Below are 19,462 nucleotides of genomic sequence, written 5' to 3'. Positions count from 1 at the left end.
GCAGACAAATGAAGCCCCCGAGACTTTAGTTTAGATCAGTTGTTCTCAACCTTCAGAACGCTGTGACCTTTAATACAGTCCTCATGTTGTGTGACACCAACCATAAAATTATTTTGTTACTACTTCATAACTCTAATTTTGCTAGTGTTATGAATCATAACTTAAATATCTGTGTTTTCTTTTGGTCTTAGGCAACACCTGTGAAAGGGTGGCTCAGCCAGTCTCCAAAGATTAGAAGTTTTAGTTCACGCAGCAGCCTAAACTGTTGCCCTGAATGGCCTCAGTGTACCCAAGAACAAGCAGGCCAAGGGAGCTGGTGGTTTTCATTTTCTTTTGCATCCAGTGACTTATTGAGAAGAGAAGCTAGGAAAAAGACTGCTCCAAGTCCACCTGCAAAGAGTGCACACAGCCCCAACTCCATGGGGACAATGACATCCAGGCCACATTCAGGAAATGACACAACAATCCCTACAGTGTTACAGACAACAGACTAAAAAGTTCGACAAATTGTAGGACACAGACCATAAACCAACAGGCATTCAGGACCACACACAGGCTGACCTCTAGAGACATCAAAATGAGACGCAGCCTTGCCTCCAGCAGATTGGCCTCAGTGCCCAGTACAGAACCCTGCAACATGGGTGTGGCTCTCTTTCTACCTGAAAGACAGATGGTCTCCATGGACCTAAGTATATGGGCCATGCACTCCACCTTGCCTCTGCACAAGACCTCATGGGGGAAACGGTCTTAGTTGCAAAGGGATTTGGTGGGGATCAGGACAACAAAGGTAATCTGGGGAGTGTAATCTGGGGAGATGTTCTAGTGCGCTTGCTTTCTTTTTGTTTTTGCCTTGTTTTGAGACAAGGACTCTGTTTCATAGCTCTGCCTGTCTTGGAACTTGCTTTGTAGAATAGGCTGGCCTAGAATTCACAGAGATCCCCCTGCCTCTAACTCCTGAGTGCTAGGATTAAAGGTGTGCACTACCACACACAGCCTCGTTTGCTTTCTGTTGCTGAGAATAAACTACATGACCAAAAGCAACATAAGAAGAAAAGGGTTCATCTGACTTACAGGTTACAGCCCATCATCAGAGAAAACCAAGGCAGGAGTTCAGGGCAAGACGGGAAGGGAAGCAGAACCACAGAGATACACTGTTTAGTGGACTGTTCAGTTATCCTTCTTCCTTCTTCCTTCTTTCTTTCTTTCTTTCTTTCTTTCTTTCTTTCTTTCTCTCTCTCTCTCTTTCTTTCTTTGTTTTGTTTGAGACAGAGTTTTGTTAATCCCGCTGGTCAAAAATATGGCCACTACCACAGTTTAAAGTCAAATTTGAAGCAAGCTTTAATTAAATACTGGCTAGGTGAGTGGACTCTCTGGCCAGGTCCAACTCTGGGTTTCCAGAAAAATGACCCCGAGTCATGGATTTCAGGGGTTTAAATAAAGCATTCCCATCAGGTCCAACAAGGGACAAGAGAACCTCATCTGCTGTTGGGTGCGGGGCGCCATCCTGTCCAGCAGGAATGAACCCCACCAAAAACGAGAATTCCTTCTCTGGTCACATCTTTATTTGGAGCATTCCCTTGAGGAAAATTGGGGGAAGGGAAGATAGAGCAGGGACGAGAGAAAGCTTAGAGAGAGGAAGTAGGGTCCCGAGGCATCTGCTTTTAAACGGTGGAGCGGCTTGAACGCTGTCCTGATTGGTTAATGCCATTCTGCTGGTCTGAGCATGTGCAGGCAAGGGTGCAGGCAGGGGTGCTCAGCCCCACGTGGCTACCTCCAAACTGCAGGACCACCTGTGCCTCCAGGTGGCTCCCAACATCTCCCCCTAATTATTGTCTTTAAGAGCAATAAGGCAAAACTATTTTCCAATCTGGTCCCCACCTAGACGCAGCATGCCAAGGATATCTCTGCTCCCACCCATTCCTAAGGAAGGAAAAGGCAAAGTAGAGTAAGAGATAAGAGGTTGCACAGGGTGTTGCTCAAGTCGATGGTGTGAAACAGCTGCTCTTGGCACCGCCCAGAAGGTCATCTCTGCTGCCTCCGCACGAATCTTCCACAGCAGGACACTCAGCATCCACTGGGTCGTCTTCTTTATCTCTCTGGTCGGTCTCGCTGGCATCCAGATGTATGTCAGCATTCCTAGAAAAACATAAACAAAACTCTCCTCCCAAATTAACATTTAAGAGTATTAAAAACTCTCAGTGTAAAAATTCAGCACAATCAGTACTGGAAGTAGGCTGGTTTTGAACTTAGAGATCTGCAGGTCTCTGTTTCAAAAAGCAAATCTTGTTTGCCTGTACCAGCAAAATTTTGAATTAAAATTAAGTGTAAAGAATGCAAGAGAAATCCTTTCTCTGGGGGAAGCTGTCACTGGTAGTGTAGTCCCCCTCTATTGTTTAAAAACCAAAGCAGTTGTCATTGGGAATTGAACTCATAACCTTTGGAAGAGTAGGCAGTGCTCTTAACCTCTGAGCCATCTCTCCAGCTCCCCTATTCAGATGGAAAAACCTCTAGGTAACATTGTTTATTTCACCAGGTGCCTCAGGCAAAAGGTCCGCCTTTCTTTGTTACCTAGGATACGGTAACCAGGTAAACATGCCTTTATTATGATAATCACGACCAGTTTTTTAAGGGAGAATGGGCGTAGCATCGATCTGGCTACTTCCTGCTGACGAAGGGACGTTGTTTAGGGGATAAATGTTTTTATCTGACTGAATTTTTGGCGACAAATGTTTTTATCTGACTAAATTCTTGGCGACCTTGGCTGAGGGCGGCGGCAGCAGCGGACAGCGGCGGCTGCCACAGCTCCGCCTCTGAAGCCCATTATGGCGCGCTCCGCATGGCCCGAAGGCATGGCTCCGCCCCGGGCCGTGGGCGGGCTCGCCGGTTATCCCGTAACTGCGAACTGTACCTCAGCCTCACCTCAGGCATTGAATTCGCACCGCCAAGCTCCGGCGAGGGGGGCATCCGCCCACCCGTGGGGGGGCTTCTCCTGCCCGGTCCGCCCGCGCGCAGAGCCCCGTTCTCTGGGAACTCATCTCCGCCCGCCCATGATGCTATGGAAACACAGTTTTTCCGCAGAGCCGATTCAGCTCCTCTCTGCTTTCTATGGCGCCGCTGCTCACCACGCAGCTTCCGCCTCAGTCAGGCGAGTCCGCTCAGGTGCTGAAAAAGTCCTCCAAAAACCATAGCCCCGCCAGAAGGCCTCTGATGTCACACGGACTTTAGCCCGCCCGCGACCTGGCTATTCGCAGGCCTCTGCGGACTCCAGCAAATTTCCCGCCAGCAACTGGTTAGCATGGCCACGCCTCCCGAACGAGCTAGCACTGAAGAGTGCAATTTTGCGTCTCCCTCCTGAGTAGCTGGGATTACAGGTGTGCACCACCGTGCCTGGCCCACTTCCGTGTTTCTAATCAGGCATTACCGCTCAAAGGCGGGCCGGCTGCCGCCAGCACTCTCAGCACGATCAAGCAGCTTGTCTTTCTCAGTCAAAAATTAAAGTTTTTTGTACGTGAGAGCCAGAGACTGAGCTCTCTTATCAAAATTAGGCGAAAATCACCTCAGAAACTCTGTGGCTCTTTAAGAACAGGGAAGGCAGTCTTAGAACACGATCAAACTCGCCTCCCTACGAGACTGTTGCCCCGAGTCTCTTATCAGCGAGTACGCAGGTGGACGGAGAGGGAGCGGAAGCCGCGGTCTCCCGTACCCCATCGTCCTCAAAGTCCCGCCTTAGTTACCTCGCCTTTTTTGCTGCTGTTTACATTCCTCCTGCACTGAACTTAAGGGATTTTTCTTCCCCGTTGCTTTCTGTACCTTCTTTCAGATACCTTAACTTTGATTTTTTTTTTTGTATTTTCTTTTCTATTTAGGCCTATCCTTTGAAATTCCTTTTTACATTTCTTTTCCTCCCCTTTCTGGGGATTCACAGACGTCACTCACCGCTCCATGTTCTCAGAGTTCTGAAATTCAAGGCTCTCTGTGCTGGTGTCTGATCTTGGCTTTTTCTCCCGGGCTTTCTCAGGGTCCCCCGGCGTAGTTGTCAGGGTCCCTCAGCGTCCGGGGTTTCGAGCACCAGTTGCGGGGCGCCATCCTGTCCAGCAGGAATGAACCCCACCAAAAACGAGAATTCCTTCTCTGGTCACATCTTTATTTGGAGCATTCCCTTGAGGAAAATTGGGGGAAGGGAAGATAGAGCAGGGATGAGAGAAAGCTTAGAGAGAGGAAGTAGGGTCCCGAGGCATCTGCTTTTAAACGGTGGAGCGGCTTGAACGCTGTCCTGATTGGTTAATGCCATTCTGCTGGTCTGAGCATGTGCAGGCAAGGGTGCAGGCAGGGGTGCTCAGCCCCACGTGGCTACCTCCAAACTGCAGGACCACCTGTGCCTCCAGGTGGCTCCCAACAGTTGGGGTTTTTTTTTTTTGTTTCTGTTTTTTGTTTTTTTTTCTCTTAGCTCTTTACTCTTTGGGGTTCCCACCCTCCCACCCACCCAGTTCCCAAATAAACCACACAAAGGCCTATTCTTTTTTATGAATGCCTGGCCTTAGCTTGGCTTATTTCTTGGCAGTTTTTCTTAACTCAAATTATACCATCTTTCCTTTGCCTCTGGACCTTTACCTTTCTCTATTTCTATATATCTTTTCTTTCCTTCTTATTCCATGTCTGGCTGTGTGGTTGGTCCCCAGTCCTCCTCTTCCTTCTCTTGCTCCTGGCATGGCTTCCATATTTTTATTTATTCTGACTGCCAGCCCCACCTATCCTTTCTCCAGCATACCTATTGGCTGATCAACTGTTTATTAGACCAATCAGGCGTTTTAGACAGGCAAAGTAACAGAGTTTCACAGAGATGAACAAATGCAACACCAAAGAATGCAACACATCTTTGCATCATTAAGCAAATGTTTCACAGCATAAACAAATGTACTACACCTTTAACTGATATTCTACAACACATATCCGGTGCAGATGCATCAAACAAACTTGTTTAGCACAGTGGAAACGTGTGACTTGCTATCTCTCATAAACAATATCCTCCAGCATTTCAGGCACCTCCCACAGTGACTTATGACCTCCTACATCAATTATGAAAATGTCTCACAGCCATGGCTACAGGCCAGTCTGATCTGATTGATTCTTCATCTGGAGTTTCCTCTTTCCTGGTGACTCCAGGTTTGTGTCAAGTTGACAGCTGAAGCTGACTGATGGAGTTTGAAGCAAGTTTTCAGGAGGTGACCATAGAGGGACTGGCAGGAGGCTGGACCAGGGATGAGAAGAAGGCTCTGACTGAGGAAACCAGGCCATGTGAGAAAGGTTTTGCTTCTTCGGTCTCTCAATTGCAGTTAGAATGCAGAGCCTGGCCATGGGTTTGCAGCGAAAGAATTAAAGAGACTTTAGTCAAAGGAGGGACTGAGGATGCTCTCAGAATAAACTGCACAGGTCATGGGTAGTGGTGCTTGCCAGGAATTCCAGCACTCAGAGGCTAAGGCAGGAAGATTACAGGTTCAAGCCCAACCTGAGTTACATACAGAGACCCTGTCAGTAACAGCCCAATGGAGCAAACGACATGAGTCTAGCAGGCTCACGTGTGACAGAATGCCCCCACCTAAGACAAGTTAATGACAAGCAGACACCTTATCTGCCTACAGTCTTAGGTGTTCTGTTGTTATGAAGAGGCACCATGACCATGGCAACCTTTATAAAGGGAAACATTTAAAGGAAAAATGAAAATTGGGCTGACTTATGGTCGCAGAGGTTTAGTCCATCGTCTTCATGACAGGAAACATGGTGGCAGGCAGGCAGACATGACGCTGGAGAAGGAGCTGAGAGTTCACAGTAGCAGGAAAAGAATGTGCAGAACTGTGTGCTATTGAGTCTGGACTGAAGCTTCGAAGACCTTGATTTACCCCATTAGTGACACACTTCTTCCAACAAGGCCACACCTACTCCAACATAGGGCCACTCCCTGTGGGTCAAATAGTCAAACCTGAGTCTCTGGGGGCATTCCTATTCCACATCCCACTTGCTGGCCTCGGTAGGCTTGGAGCCATAGCATAACGTAGAGACACATTCAGTCTAACTTCAAAGGTCCCCGTAGTCTTTACCAGTCTCGACATTGTTTAAAAGTCCAAGGCTCAAGTCTCTTCTGAGATTCATGTAATCTCTTAACTGTAACAGCTGTAAAATAAAAATCAAAAAGTAGATCACACACTTCTAACATACAATGGCACAGGATATACGTATTAACATTCCAAAAGGGAGGAAAGGGAGCATAGTAAGGAAATACTGGACCAAAGTAAGACTGAAAACCAGATGTACAAACTCCAAACTCCGCATTTCCATGTCTGATGTCAAATTGCTCTTCAGATCTCCAACTCCTTCCAGCTTTGTTGACTGCAACACACTTCTTTTGGGGGGGCTGGTTCCACTCCCTGTTAGCTGCTCTCCTCAGCGGGTGTCCCACGGCTCTGGCATCTCTAACATTTTGGTTTCTCCAAGGCAATCCAGGCTTCAACTTCACAGCTTCATGCAATGGCCTCTCTAGGCCTCCATGCAGGGACACCCCTGACATGCACTTGGCCTTGGCAGAGGGAGATCCCATAACCCCTTTATTCTACTATTGATAGAACCTCGTGGCCGAAGCCACTTCTGCTGCTCACTGGTGCTAGACTAGAACACGGCCTCATTGTTCAGCTCCATCTCCACCAGCTTCCAGTTTTCCACGTTTCCTTCACTGCCTAAATGTGGCTGTCCTGAATCTGTACATCAGATTGGCCTAGAACTTGGAGATCTGACAGTGTCTGTCTCCTGGGATTAGAGGTGTGTGCCACCATGCCTGGACCTAAACTGTGCTTTAATTCCAGATTGGAAGCTTAGCTGGGTGGGGTTTTGTCCTGAGCTCGCCCTCCCTTTCCTCCATTTCTTAATCCGTTTATCTCCTCAAACACAGGATTTAGTTTCATTCGACTGTCTAGTGCCCCATTTATCCTCAGTCTGTACATTTTCTAATTTTCTCCTACTCATCTTGTTCCTTTTCATTATAGGTATTCATAAGAGTGAACACTAGGGCTGGAGAGATGGCTCAGTGGTTAAGAGCACTGCCTGCTCTCCCAGAGTTCCTGTGTTCAATTTCCAGCACCCACATGGTGGCTCACAACCATCCATGATGAGATCTGGTGCCCTCTTCTGACACGCAGGCAGACATGCAGCCAGAACACAATCTGCATAATCAATCAATCAATCAATCAATCAGTCAGTCAGTCAATCAATAAATCATGAACACTACTAACCACACGACAGAGTCAATGCTAGGCTGATCTGAGATTTCCTCTGCTGCTGCAATTAATCCATAGCACTTCAGTTTAGCCTCAGGCAGACCTTCACAACAAGGGCAGAAAGCTGCCACACTCTGTCAAAATCTCCATCATGTAATAATATTCCCCTCCTCTGAAACCCCTAGGAAAGTCACAATGCCTAGGAAAGTCACATGCCTGGGGACTGTTGAGATGACACAGGGACTCGGAGCATTCGTTGTCCTTCCTTCCAGAGGGCCCAAGTATCTCACAACTGTACTTTAATTTCACTGACGGTGATCCAAAGCCTGCTTCCAGACTCTCCAGGTGCCAAGCATGCATTTAGTGACACACACACATGCACACATCCTTACACATACAAAAATACATATTTAAATTTTTTTCTTTTAATGGAATGTAAATCTGAACCAGGTTTCCTTGAGGGCCACTTAGGAATGAGTATCAGATTCAGTTTTCCTAATTATTATTATAATTAGTGTGTGTGTGTGTGTGTGTGTGTGTGTGTGTGTGTGTGTGTGTGTGTGGTTGTGCAGGGCATGTGAAGTTCATGGACAGTCCAAATGTACAGAGTCAGTTCCACATGCCTCTGCAGTGTACCACTAAACTTTTTTTTTTTTTTAAATATTTATTTATTTATTATGTATACAATATTCTGTCTGTGTATATGCCTGCTGGCCAGAAGAGGGCACCAGACCTCATTACAGATGGTTGTGAGCCACCATGTGGTTGCTGGGAATTGAACTCAGGACCTTTGGAAGAGTAGGCAATGCTCTTAACCTCTGAGCCATTTCTCCAGCCCCCTACCACTAAACTTTTTTTGGTTTGTTTCAGACAGGACCTCAGTCTAGTCCAGGCTGGCCTGGAATGTAGCACAAGTTCTAATTGGTGTTAATAGTAAAAACATAGAGTCTGATATTAGGGATGAAAGCTGAAAGATCAGAGAAGCAGAGCAGCCAACTCTTACCTCTACAAAATTTCCAGGCTGAAAAGAGAGTGAGCGTCTGTCTCCCCAGCCTTATGTTCCTCTCTCCACCCAGCTGTGTCACTTCCTGTCTGTCCAGACCTCCAGATCTTTAAGGTTAACTAGTGGCTAGCTCTGTCCTCTGATCTTCAGGCAAGCTTTGTTAGAGTAAAAATAAGATATCACCACATTTCCCTTTTTTGTCTAAAGTAAATGAAGGGTTATAACTAATATAAGAAAAACTATATACATTAAGTATAATAACTACATACAATATAAACAGGCAATAATTACATTAACAATGTAATTAGCCTTTGACAAATTCAGAGAAAATACTCCTATCTTGGTATCTATCCAATCTTGGTAAGTACAAAAGGTTGTACCTAATTCACTTTCTATTCTAACTTGCATTACCCAAACTACCTTTTTGTGTCTTTCAATCTAATATACTTTACATTTCTTTAGTGAATTTCTTTTCTGAATCTGGAAACAAGGAAAACTGTAACTACTATAAAATCTTTAACTCCATCAGAGACCTGAGGAGGAAATATTACCTGAGGAAGCAAGAAGTGCAAGCAAGTGACTTTCAAAGAATGTGAGAAATAACAGAAACAGCTGACTTCCTGGGCAGTCACCCAAGTTTCCTCCGTAACATTGGGGCATCCATCTTTGACCAACCAGCCTAGCATATCAGACAAACATTTCTGTGAAGCAGAATAGTCTGTAGGGCTGTTCTACCTTGTCTTGGCAAAGCTTAGCAGTCACTTTACTTAATCAGCAGCCAAGACAAAGACATTTTCTTGCCCAGACTTTTGCCACAAAGTAAATAAACTCCATATGGAATTTCTTCGATGTCCATCATCTTTTCTGAAGTAGATTGGTGCTGCCAGGAGTAGACATGTCTCGATATAAAAAAGAACCTATATTGTTAAAATATCTTCAATGCCATATTTTGTACATCTCTGAAGTGTTTGAAGATGACCTGTCTATCTAAAATACATCTTTGTTTGACCTTGAAAACATAGCTAATATGACAACAAGTTTGATTGTAATAGGTGACTAATTACTAATCTGCATTTCATTATGATCCTAAACAGTTGATAATAATAACTTTCAAGAACTAGAAATTTGCATTGCATTGTTAAATGAGTTGCATAATTATAATACCTTGAACAATATTAGAAATGTATGCACAGTATGTTCTAACAAAAATAATCTTAAATTTGTAACAGTATACAAAAATCCATATAAATGTAAAATATTTAAAATTAGTAGTTGGTTTTTTTTTGGTTTAAAAGTAGATTCAACAAACTACTTTTTAATCCTTTTCTATGTCCCCTCTTTTTCTTTTCAAAGTAGATCAATAATCTACCTTTTTATACACCATATCTATAATATTTCCATTTTTTTCTTTTCAAAACAAGAACCCTGAATCTAATCTCCTTTGTTGAGCTTCTTTCCTGGCCATTACCAATAACAACTTGTAACCAACCCCCCTAAACAATGACAAATATCCATAACCTAATGAAAGACCAAAAACCAACTACCCACCACTTGGGAATGTGGCCTCCTATTCTTAAGTTTACTTCCTGTTGCCTAGGGAGTGCAACAGAATCTTTAGGAGAGCCTGAAAAGAAAAATTTGGGTTAATTGTCAAGTCCTGGGAGATGTAACTGTATCAGTTGTTGCACAGTCCTTGCATAGCTCAAGTCCCAGCTGGAGTACTCTGTGAGACTAGATCATCTCAGCTAGCCGTCTTGAAATTGCCCTGAGCCCTTTGGAATTCACAGCTGATCATTAGGTGGCGGTTTTCTGCTTACTGGTGCTTTCATAGTCCTGGAGTTGTCATCGTGGGGCCCCATCATCCTTTTGGAGACTTCAAAGGTTACTGTTAGGCATGGTCATGGCTCAATGTAGAAAACTTAGACATTTTAAATGTCATATGCAGAGATCTCAACAAGGTTAAGGTTCGGTGTTTGTCATGTACATCCAGAGTACAAAGACTTAATTCCTACTTACCTGATAGAGACTCAAATCTGAAATCATGTACAGGAAGCTAGATGAAGCCTTTTTCTAGGATTAGTTAGTGCTCTATATGACCACTAATATCATGACAAAATGTTTAAAATACATACATACATATATATATATATCTTATAAATTTTGAGATATTTATACCTTAAGAAAACTTTTAAAGAGTCAAATTAAAACCAAAATATTAGTGGCAGTAAAATAATCCCTCCATTTTGGTTTTTCTTCTGTCCTGTATGAGGTGAACTGTTCTGACATGAAACAGAGATTTTACTTTAACAGGCATGCTTGAGTTTAGAGAAGGAGAGAGCCACACTCCAACTCCAAAGTCAGCTTAAATTTTTAATTGGACTGGGACTACCAAAAGGCCATTGACATTATATGTCTGTAGAGAACATCAGAAATATTTGGGAAGATTTGTGAAAATTTTATCCTGTTGGAGATGTGATATGCTGATAGGCCAATTTACTCCTTTTTCTTGGGGCATTTTTTTTTTCTGGATGATTTGCCCTTTTCTTCACTCATTTGTCCAGTGGCCTTCAGATTCCTTAGCTGAATGCCTTTATTCTCCTGAAAAGACAAAAAGAAAGCCCTGCCCCAACCTTAACTTTGGGGAGGTTCCCTTTTGACAAGTTATATCTGATCCAATGAGAAGCATTTGTTAGTCATATAAGTAAGTTTAGATTGAATAATCACATTGGTTGATGAACTATCACCTCTTCTAACCAAGAGGCCTCTCTTGTTCAAATCAAACCTTTATCAATTTTGATGGTATCCATAGATAGCTTTTCTTCTCCTGTGGAAACAAAAGCAAAAACCTTTCCCCAACAATATCCTGGTTTCCATTCTGAGCTCAGCACATCTTTAAGGTATACAGGCTGATTTAATTCTGTAAGTTTTCCTATTACCCAATGTCTCTCTGCAGCTGTCATTTCTTTCTCATTAGCATTTAGAAAATTCAAAGCTAATAAAGCATTAAGCAATCTATTTTTGGGAGGTCTTTATTACCCCTTTATGTTTATTTAGCATATCCTTTAGAGTTCAGTTTAATCTTTCTATAACTGCCTGCCTTGTAGGATTGTGTGGTATACCTGTAATATACTTTATATTGTAACAAGCAAAAAACCATTTCATTTTACTAGAGACATATACTAGAGCACTGTCAGCCTTTATTTGTGCAGGTATACCCATGATGGCCATAAAGTCTAGCAAATGTGTAATTACCGAATCAGACTTTTCTGAACTCTAAGCAGTCACCTGTTGACAGAGGTTTCTGTCCCTCCAGGTCCCACAGCTATTCAGTCCCAAAGAAAACACACAGAGGTCTACATTAATCATAAACTGGTTGGCCTATTAGCTCAGACTTCTTATTAACTCTTACATCCTACATTAACTGATAATTCTTGTCTGTGTAAGCCATGTGGCTTGGTACCTTTTATCAGTGAGGCCTTCTCATCTTGTTTCCTCTGTGTCTAGGTGATGGCTGCAGACTGAGTCTTTTCTCTTCCCAGAATTCTCCTGTTCTCATTGTCCCACCTCTACTTCCTGCCTATACTTCCTGCCAGGATACTGGCCAATTAGTGTTTTATTAAAATGATACAAGTGACAGGATACAAGACCATTGTCCCATAGCAGTCACCCATTTAAATCCTAAATAGGTACCAGTGGTGTGGTGTACATATTTTAATTTTCCAAATTCTACAAAACGAAATACATCCATCTGCTAGATTTCATTCCTTTGAGTGCCCTTTGGGTTAGTTCCCCCAGGCAGTGGAGTTTGGTTATATAAAGAACATGTAGGGCATTTCCTTATAATTTCCTTTGCTTGTTGCCACATGATGGAAAAATCTTTTTTTTTAAAATTTTTAGTATTGTCATGATTTTTAAAATGATATTTTGAGGCCTTCAGCATATTTCCAATCAATAATTGATCAATTTCTTCGTTACTTTATGCTAGAGGGTCTGGAAGACCCTATGTGATTAGATGTATGTTCTATATATACAGAATGATTCCTATTCCTGATTCTTTCTTGTAATTGGATAAATAAAAAAGTCAATTCTGGATCATTTGCTATAAATTCATTGGTTTCAATATGCAAAACTACTCTTTCTGCAGATTGTGAATCAGTAACTATATTGGGAGGTTCCATAAAATTCATTAATTCCATGAGAATAACATATAACTATTACTCATGAACAGAATCATAAGGGCTTAGATCCATTTTACTCAAATTTTCTGGTTTGCAATCTGACATTCCTGATTCATTTTCATCAGTATAGGATGTAGTGATGTTAATTATTGGTGTTTCTCATACAATGTGAGGAAGGCTCCAGTTAGTTTATTTATAAATGAACTCCCCTGCTTTTGGAATATTTGTTAATTTCACACAAAAAAATTACTGCAAGCTCTTTGCCAACATTCACTTTCTGCCCATAATTTGTCAATTTTTTTCATAAGTTAAAGGCTCTACAATTTCTGCTGGCTCCATTCCTGCTAAGGGATGAAGTCTAAATTTTTCTTTTAGAATCAAGTCAGAGAACTTTCCCATATAAATTTTAAATTTTTTACTCTGTTTATGTGCTAAAAAATGATATATTTTAAAACAGTATCTTCCCTTTGCATTAATATTCCAGTAGGAGAATGCATAGAGGGTAAAACAACCATAATGTAATCAAGGTTTGGAAGAAAACAGCCTGCATGTATATCATGTAATTTCTTTTCCACAAAAGCCAATTCTCTCTCAGCTTCATCTGATAATTCTCTTGAATTATTTAAGTCCTTATCACCATTTAAGATTTTGAACAAATTACCCATTTCATCATTTTTACCTCAACTGTGGGCTGTAGACTGGAAATGTCTCCTAGCAATCTTTGAAAGTCATTAAGAGTCCACAATTGGTCGGTTGGTGGTGGTGCATGTCTTTAACCCTAGCTCTTGGGAGGCAGAGGCGGGCAGATCTCTGTGAGTTCGAGGTCAGCCTGGTCTATAAGATCTAGTTTCAGGACAGGCTCCAAAGCTACAGAGAAACCCTGTCTCGAGAAAACAAAACAAAACAGAAAAACTGAACATGGGAAGATAGTGCATGAGAAATGTTGGGCTCATGGCGATTACATTATAAGGGGAAGAGGACTATAAAACAAAAAAGTGCTGCCCCTGACTGGTAATAGTTTTCTGCGCCCCTCATAAGAAGTTTCTCTGCCAAGGCAACAAGCCAGCTCAAGCTGAATTGGAAAAGTATAACAACGGGTTTATTGGAGCAAAGCAGCTCCTGGGCGGGTTCTCCAGAGATCAGGGCTGGAGAAGCTGCGCCCACAGATGGAAGCAGGTGAGGCATGATCAAGTGTCCGGCACAAGCTGGGTTCGTGCCCAAGTATGGTCAAAAGTGGGAACTTGCATGGCTGGCAACTTAGGGGAGAAGCTGCAGTAGCCACCAAGAATTCGAAATTGGGCTTTGTGTCATTTTTCCTTTGTTTAAAGATTGAGTGGGTGGGGTTTGGAGAGAGAGACAAGAATAGGACTTTGTGGATCATGCAAGAGTGAGCAGGAGGTTCCACCTGAACATCTGGCATTTTTCTCCTAGGGCTATTTAACCTTTTTTTTTTTTTCTTTTTTTCTTTTTGGTTTTTCGAGATAGGGTTTCTCTGTAGCTTTGGAGCCTGTACTGGAACTAGCTACTCTAGACCAGACTGGCCTTGAACTCCACCTGCCTCTGCCCACCCCCCAGTGCTAGGATTAAAGATGTGTGCCACCACTACCCAGCCCAAAGGTATTTAAAGATGTATCTTGTTACACTTAGCCACAGGTTATGGTACATTTTTGTTGGCAGTGCTGTTTTTGGACATCACCTTCCTGAGTCCTTGTCTGGACCATGGCTTTGCCTACAATATGCTCCTCACTAGTAAGATGTCATCCATGATGACATATAGATTGAGGAAATTGTTTATGTATCATTTCCAACGGCTGATGTACAAAATATTGGCACAGGGTGAGACTGTTTAACATTCCCTGAGGGAGCATCTTCCATTGATATCTTTTAAGGCTGAGAATTATTATAAGTTGGCAACATTAAAGGAAATTTTTCTTTGTCTTTTTTCTTGTAAAGGTATAGTGAAGAAACAATCTTTTTAATCAATAACTACAAGAGGTCATCCTTTTTTGTTTTTGTTTTCAAGACAGAATTTCTCTGAGTAGTTTTGGAGCCTGTTCTGGCACTTGCTCTGTACACCAGGCTGACCTTGTTCTGCCTCCCAAGTGCTGGGATTAAAACCATGCACCATCAACACCTTGCTGAGGTCATTCTTTAGGCAATAGAGAAGGCAAAGGAATTCCAGACTGTAGAGAGCTCATTGGCTGAATCACCTTATTAACAGCTCTTATATCTGTTACCATTTTCCAGATTTCTTTTTAATAACAAATATAGCAGAATTCCAAGAACTGGTTGATTCTTCAATATGCTGAGCATTTAACTGCTCCTGTACCAGGTGTTCTAAGGCCTGTATTTCCTGTGTTGTTAAAGGCCATTCCTCAACCCATACAGGTTTGTCTGTCAATCATTTTAAAGGTAGGGCTTTTGGTGCCTTTGAAAGATCAGCAGATGTTGTACAAACTGAATGGTTGGTGACTGATCTTTATAATACCTTCTAATATTTTTCCCAGAAACATACATTAATCTGTGGTTTATTTCTAAAATTGGAGGCTGTTAATCTGAGTATTCCATTGCTGTAACCAATCACATGCCCATAAATTCATTGCTATGTTAGCCACATAAGGCTTTAATTTTCTCTCTGTCCTTCTGACCCTATATATTTGAACCATCTAATGTTCTGTTTTATCTGAGATAATATTCGGATCCCTAGAATATTAATATTTATCTCCTGAAGATTCCAATTTGGATGCCAACATTCTGGTGCAATTATTGTTACATCTGCACCTATGTCTACAAGACCTTCAATAACGTCATTTATTTGTATTTTTAATTTTGGTCTTTGTTCATTTATAGAATTTTTCAAAATATTTGTTTTACAGTTTCTTCTAATTTTTTTGTTCTCTCTTCTACAGCAGTTTGATCATTCAGAGAAGTATGGTTTCTTACAGTAGGCATTAGATTCTTTAATTCCTCTGGGAAGGAGTTTCCATCACAATGATAGGAAATGACGGTAATGAGTTTGGCATAGGGGCCTTCAATAATCCCCTCAAGGTATCTCCTGATGGCAAAGGGTTACTTTGACTGTCCCTTATTGATCTATATTCATTAATCCAATGCCTGCCCTTGCCACAACATCTACTTCATAATCCCAAAGGGAGGGGGCATTCTGTTTGCATTATGCTTAGAAAAAACATTGTTTCTTAGAAACACCCTGTTACAGTCATTTTTAGGTGACCTTGTTTACTGCAATTGAAACACTTGACATTTCGATTTTTCTTTAACCCTCTGGAAATCACCTCTGCCATCCAAGCATCATGGTCATGAGAGTCAATATTGATTGTATCTCAGATCCATTCCACCTAGGATACTGATCTTGCCTTTATTGACCTAATTACCCCTTTGCATTGTGCATTAGCATTTTCAAAAGCCAGGAATTTCATTTTTTATTTGTCTAACTTCTGAATTTGGTATCATTGTATTTACTGCTGATATCAATCTTTGTACGAAATTATTGAAGGTTTTTCTTGGGCCCTGTATGACTTTAGTAAATGACTCAATTTTCTTTCCTACTTTTCCAGTTTTGTCCCAAGCATTCAAAGCTGCTGTACAGCATAAAGCCAAGGTGTGGTCATCATACAGAGATTGCCTAGCCTGCGAGGCCATGACCTTGGCGGGAGCGTCCATGCAGCTCCAGCCTGTGCTGGTGACTGCACAGCCACAGGAAGGTGGCTTTTTCGTGAATTCATACCCTAAGGTTGGATGCCACATGTAGCATGACTTCTAATTGATTTTAATAATAAAAATCCAGAGTCAGATATTAGGAGATAAAAGCTGAATGATCAGAGAAGCAGAGCGGCCAGTCTCTAGAGCTCGAACCCCTACAAAATCTCCAGACTAAAAAGAGAGCAAGCTCCTGTCTCCTCCCGCCATATCACTTCCTGTCTGTCTGTACAGACCTCCAGACCTCTATGGTTGACTAGTGGCTAGCTCTGTTCTCTGATCTTCAGAAAAGCTTTATTTGTTAGACTACAAACAAGATATGACCACACTGGAACTTGTAATAAACCCCGTCTCAGACTCCCGAGTGCTGGGATTAAGGACATGAGTTACCATACCTGGTGGTACACACAGACAGTACCTCTTAGTGGCTCTTTGAAACATCTTTCTATGGGCCCAACACCAATGCTCAAGTCTTTACCAAACACTGTCTCTGCTGCTGTTCCTGTCATGGGAAGTGAGGGCACTAAGGAGGGATGGAGATACATGGGCAGAGGACTTGGCATGTCTTTCTGATGGGAGGCTCCTCCTAGCCTAGGCTATTGGTCCTGCTTCTGCCCACATCATTTTATTGGTGACCTTACTGTGCTTAATGGCTCATCTTGATTGTGAACTTGACACACCTGGGAAGGACTCTCAGTTGAGGCATTGCCTCCATTAGCCTGGCCTGTGGGGGTGTTTTCCTAACTGTCAATTGATGACGGGGATACAACCCACTGTGGGTGGTACCAGCCCTAGGCAGATGGACTGTGTAAGAAAGGTAGCTGATTGTGAGCCTGGGGCTCCTCCATGGTCTCAGCTTTAGTTCCTACCTCAGATTCCTGTCTTAAGCTCTTGCTTCACTTGCTGATGGATTGTAGCCTTTCTTCACCAGGTTGCTTTTGATAATGGTATTTATCATGGCAACAGAATAACTTAGGACAACATGGATCTTCAAAGCAAGCATGTTACTCTGGCGCTCTAGTGTTGAAGTTTGACACCTTGTTACCCTTCCCTGAACAGTGGGCTGGTCTCTGGGCTATTGAAGGCCATATCATCTTAAAGCTGAACCCTACCACTCTCTTCAAACACTGACTAAAGTTCTCGTTGACCCCCAGGTACTGATCCTGACAGCCAAGCACTTCTAAGACCAAAGCCTATATTCCCTCCAAATCTTCCTCTCCCCACTCCATCATACACTCTAGGCCCCTCCTCCTCCCTCCACCTCCATCATACATGCTGGTCCCTACCTCCTCTCCTCTTCCCCCACCATACACTCTGGTCTCTTCTCCCCACGCCCCCCCACACACACTCCAATATACACTCTGGTCCCAGGCTCCTCCCCCACCATCATATACTCTGGCCCCCTCTTCTTCCCCTATTCCCACTTAGTCTGCTGAGATACCCCTCAGACCACGCCTCCTTCCTCTCTTTCACAACAGCAGGCCTTTCTTGCTTCTACTGTTCATCTCCCTCCAATCTATCTGCCTCCACACATCAGTTGTACTGATCTTTTTTTTATTATTTTTATTATTTTTTATTTTTTACTTTTACAATATGGAACGCTTCACGAATTTGCGTGTCATCCTTGCTAATCTTCTCTATATCGTTCCAATTTTAGTATATGTGCTGCCGAAGCGAGCACTGTACTAATCTTTTAAACAATGTTTACCCCCTTTCTTAAACCATCGACGGCCAGAGTAATACCCAAACTCCTCTTCACTGCGGCCTGCAGGACCAACCCTACCCGCTCAGTCCCTCAGCCTGGTAGCCTTCCCAGTCTTCCTCGCTTTCCTTCAGCCCGGATGGAACACTCTTGCCCCAGTCTGTTTCCTGCCTTACTCCAAGGCCTCCAGCACCGCACCCCTCACAGAGGCGTCTGCCGAGCACCCTTCCAAACACAGTCTCACGGTCATGCTATTTCGTGTCACGTGGCCTTAGTGTCTCACGGCTCCTGTTGTTCAATTGGAATTTGCTACACCTATTAGAATCAAAGTTTCCCCAGAGACCTTGGTTTGTCAACCTGTTCTTTCTGCACCATGAGCACACCAAAGAATCCCCATCATTACTCGGGGATAAATGATTGACTACAGAAGTCATGGTTTCCTTCATCATCCTCAGTGTCCACACCTTAGGTTGTGGTGTTTCCTTGACATGGCCTGCCTCGCCTCCCTCCTCCCCTCCTCATTGTTGACCTGTGCAGTACACAAATGCTCATCCTCATAGTAGGTCCCCCCCACCCCCACTCATCCTTGTAGTAGGTCCCCCCCACCCCCACTCATCCTTGTAGTAGGTCCCCACCCCCACTCATCCTTGTAGTAGGTCCCCCCACCCCCACTCATCCTTGTAGTAGGTCCCCCACCCCCACTCATCCTTGTAGTAGGTCCCCCACCCCCACTCATCCTTGTAGTAGGTCCCCCCACCCCCACTCATCCTTGTAGTAGGTCCCCCACCCCCACTCATCCTTGTAGTAGGTCCCCCCACCCCCCACTCATCCTTGTAGTAGGTCCCCACCCCCACTCATCCTTGTAGTAGGTCCCCCCACCCCCACTCATCCTTGTAGTAGGTCCCCCCACCCCCCCACTCATCCTTGTAGTAGGTCCCCACCCCCACTCATCCTTGTAATAGGTCCCCCCACCCCCACTCATCCTTGTAGTAGGTCCCCACTCCCCACTCATCCTCGTAGTAGGTCCCCCCCACTCATCCTCGTAGTAGGTCCCCCCCACCCCCACTCATCCTCGTAGTAGGTCCCCCCCCACTAATCCTCGTAGTAGGTCCCCCCACCCCCACTCATCCTCGTAGTAGGTCCCCCGCCCCCACTCATCTTTGTAGTAGGTCCCCCCCACTCATCCTCGTAGTAGGTCCCCCCCACCCCCACTCATCCTCGTAGTAGGTCCCCCCCCACTCATCCTTGTAGTAGGTCCCCCGCCACCCACCACTCCCTTTAGGAAAAACTGCTTGCTCTTGACACTAGCCAGCGGCCTTTTTTGTCTAGCTCTGTTCCCAGGCTAACTACCTCAGAGTGACCTCAGCTTTGTTCCTAGAAATTCTGCTGAAAACCAAGACTCACACCCGGAGGAAGTTAAGTCCTTAAAATAAGGCAAGACCAACGAGGCAAAGGGGTCAACAAAGCATCCAGTCCTCACCCATAGTGTGTCCTCCTAGCCTGGAATCATCAATCTAAGAATTTTATCTAATCCCAACAAAATCCTCCCATATAACCACCCACTTGAGGCGGTTTTTTAGCTATGACTCCCAAACCC

The 19,462-nt window shown here is 43.7% G+C and overlaps 1 protein-coding gene and 1 pseudogene across 1 annotated transcript in view; one reads left to right on the top strand and one right to left on the bottom strand.

Moving 5' to 3' along the window:
* Dusp29 (dual specificity phosphatase 29) overlaps positions 1–19,462 on the top strand; it is a 61,406-nt gene that overhangs the window by 7,420 nt on the left and 34,524 nt on the right. The gene's annotated exons all lie outside the window — the stretch shown is intronic.
* On the bottom strand, positions 17,751–17,844 carry LOC125395223 (U6 spliceosomal RNA; annotated as a pseudogene).

Source organism: Myodes glareolus, chromosome 12 (assembly GCF_982192425.1).
Source record: "Myodes glareolus chromosome 12, mMyoGla1.1, whole genome shotgun sequence".
Taxonomy (NCBI): domain Eukaryota; kingdom Metazoa; phylum Chordata; class Mammalia; order Rodentia; family Cricetidae; genus Myodes; species Myodes glareolus.
This window is presented reverse-complemented; position numbering and strand designations above follow the sequence as displayed.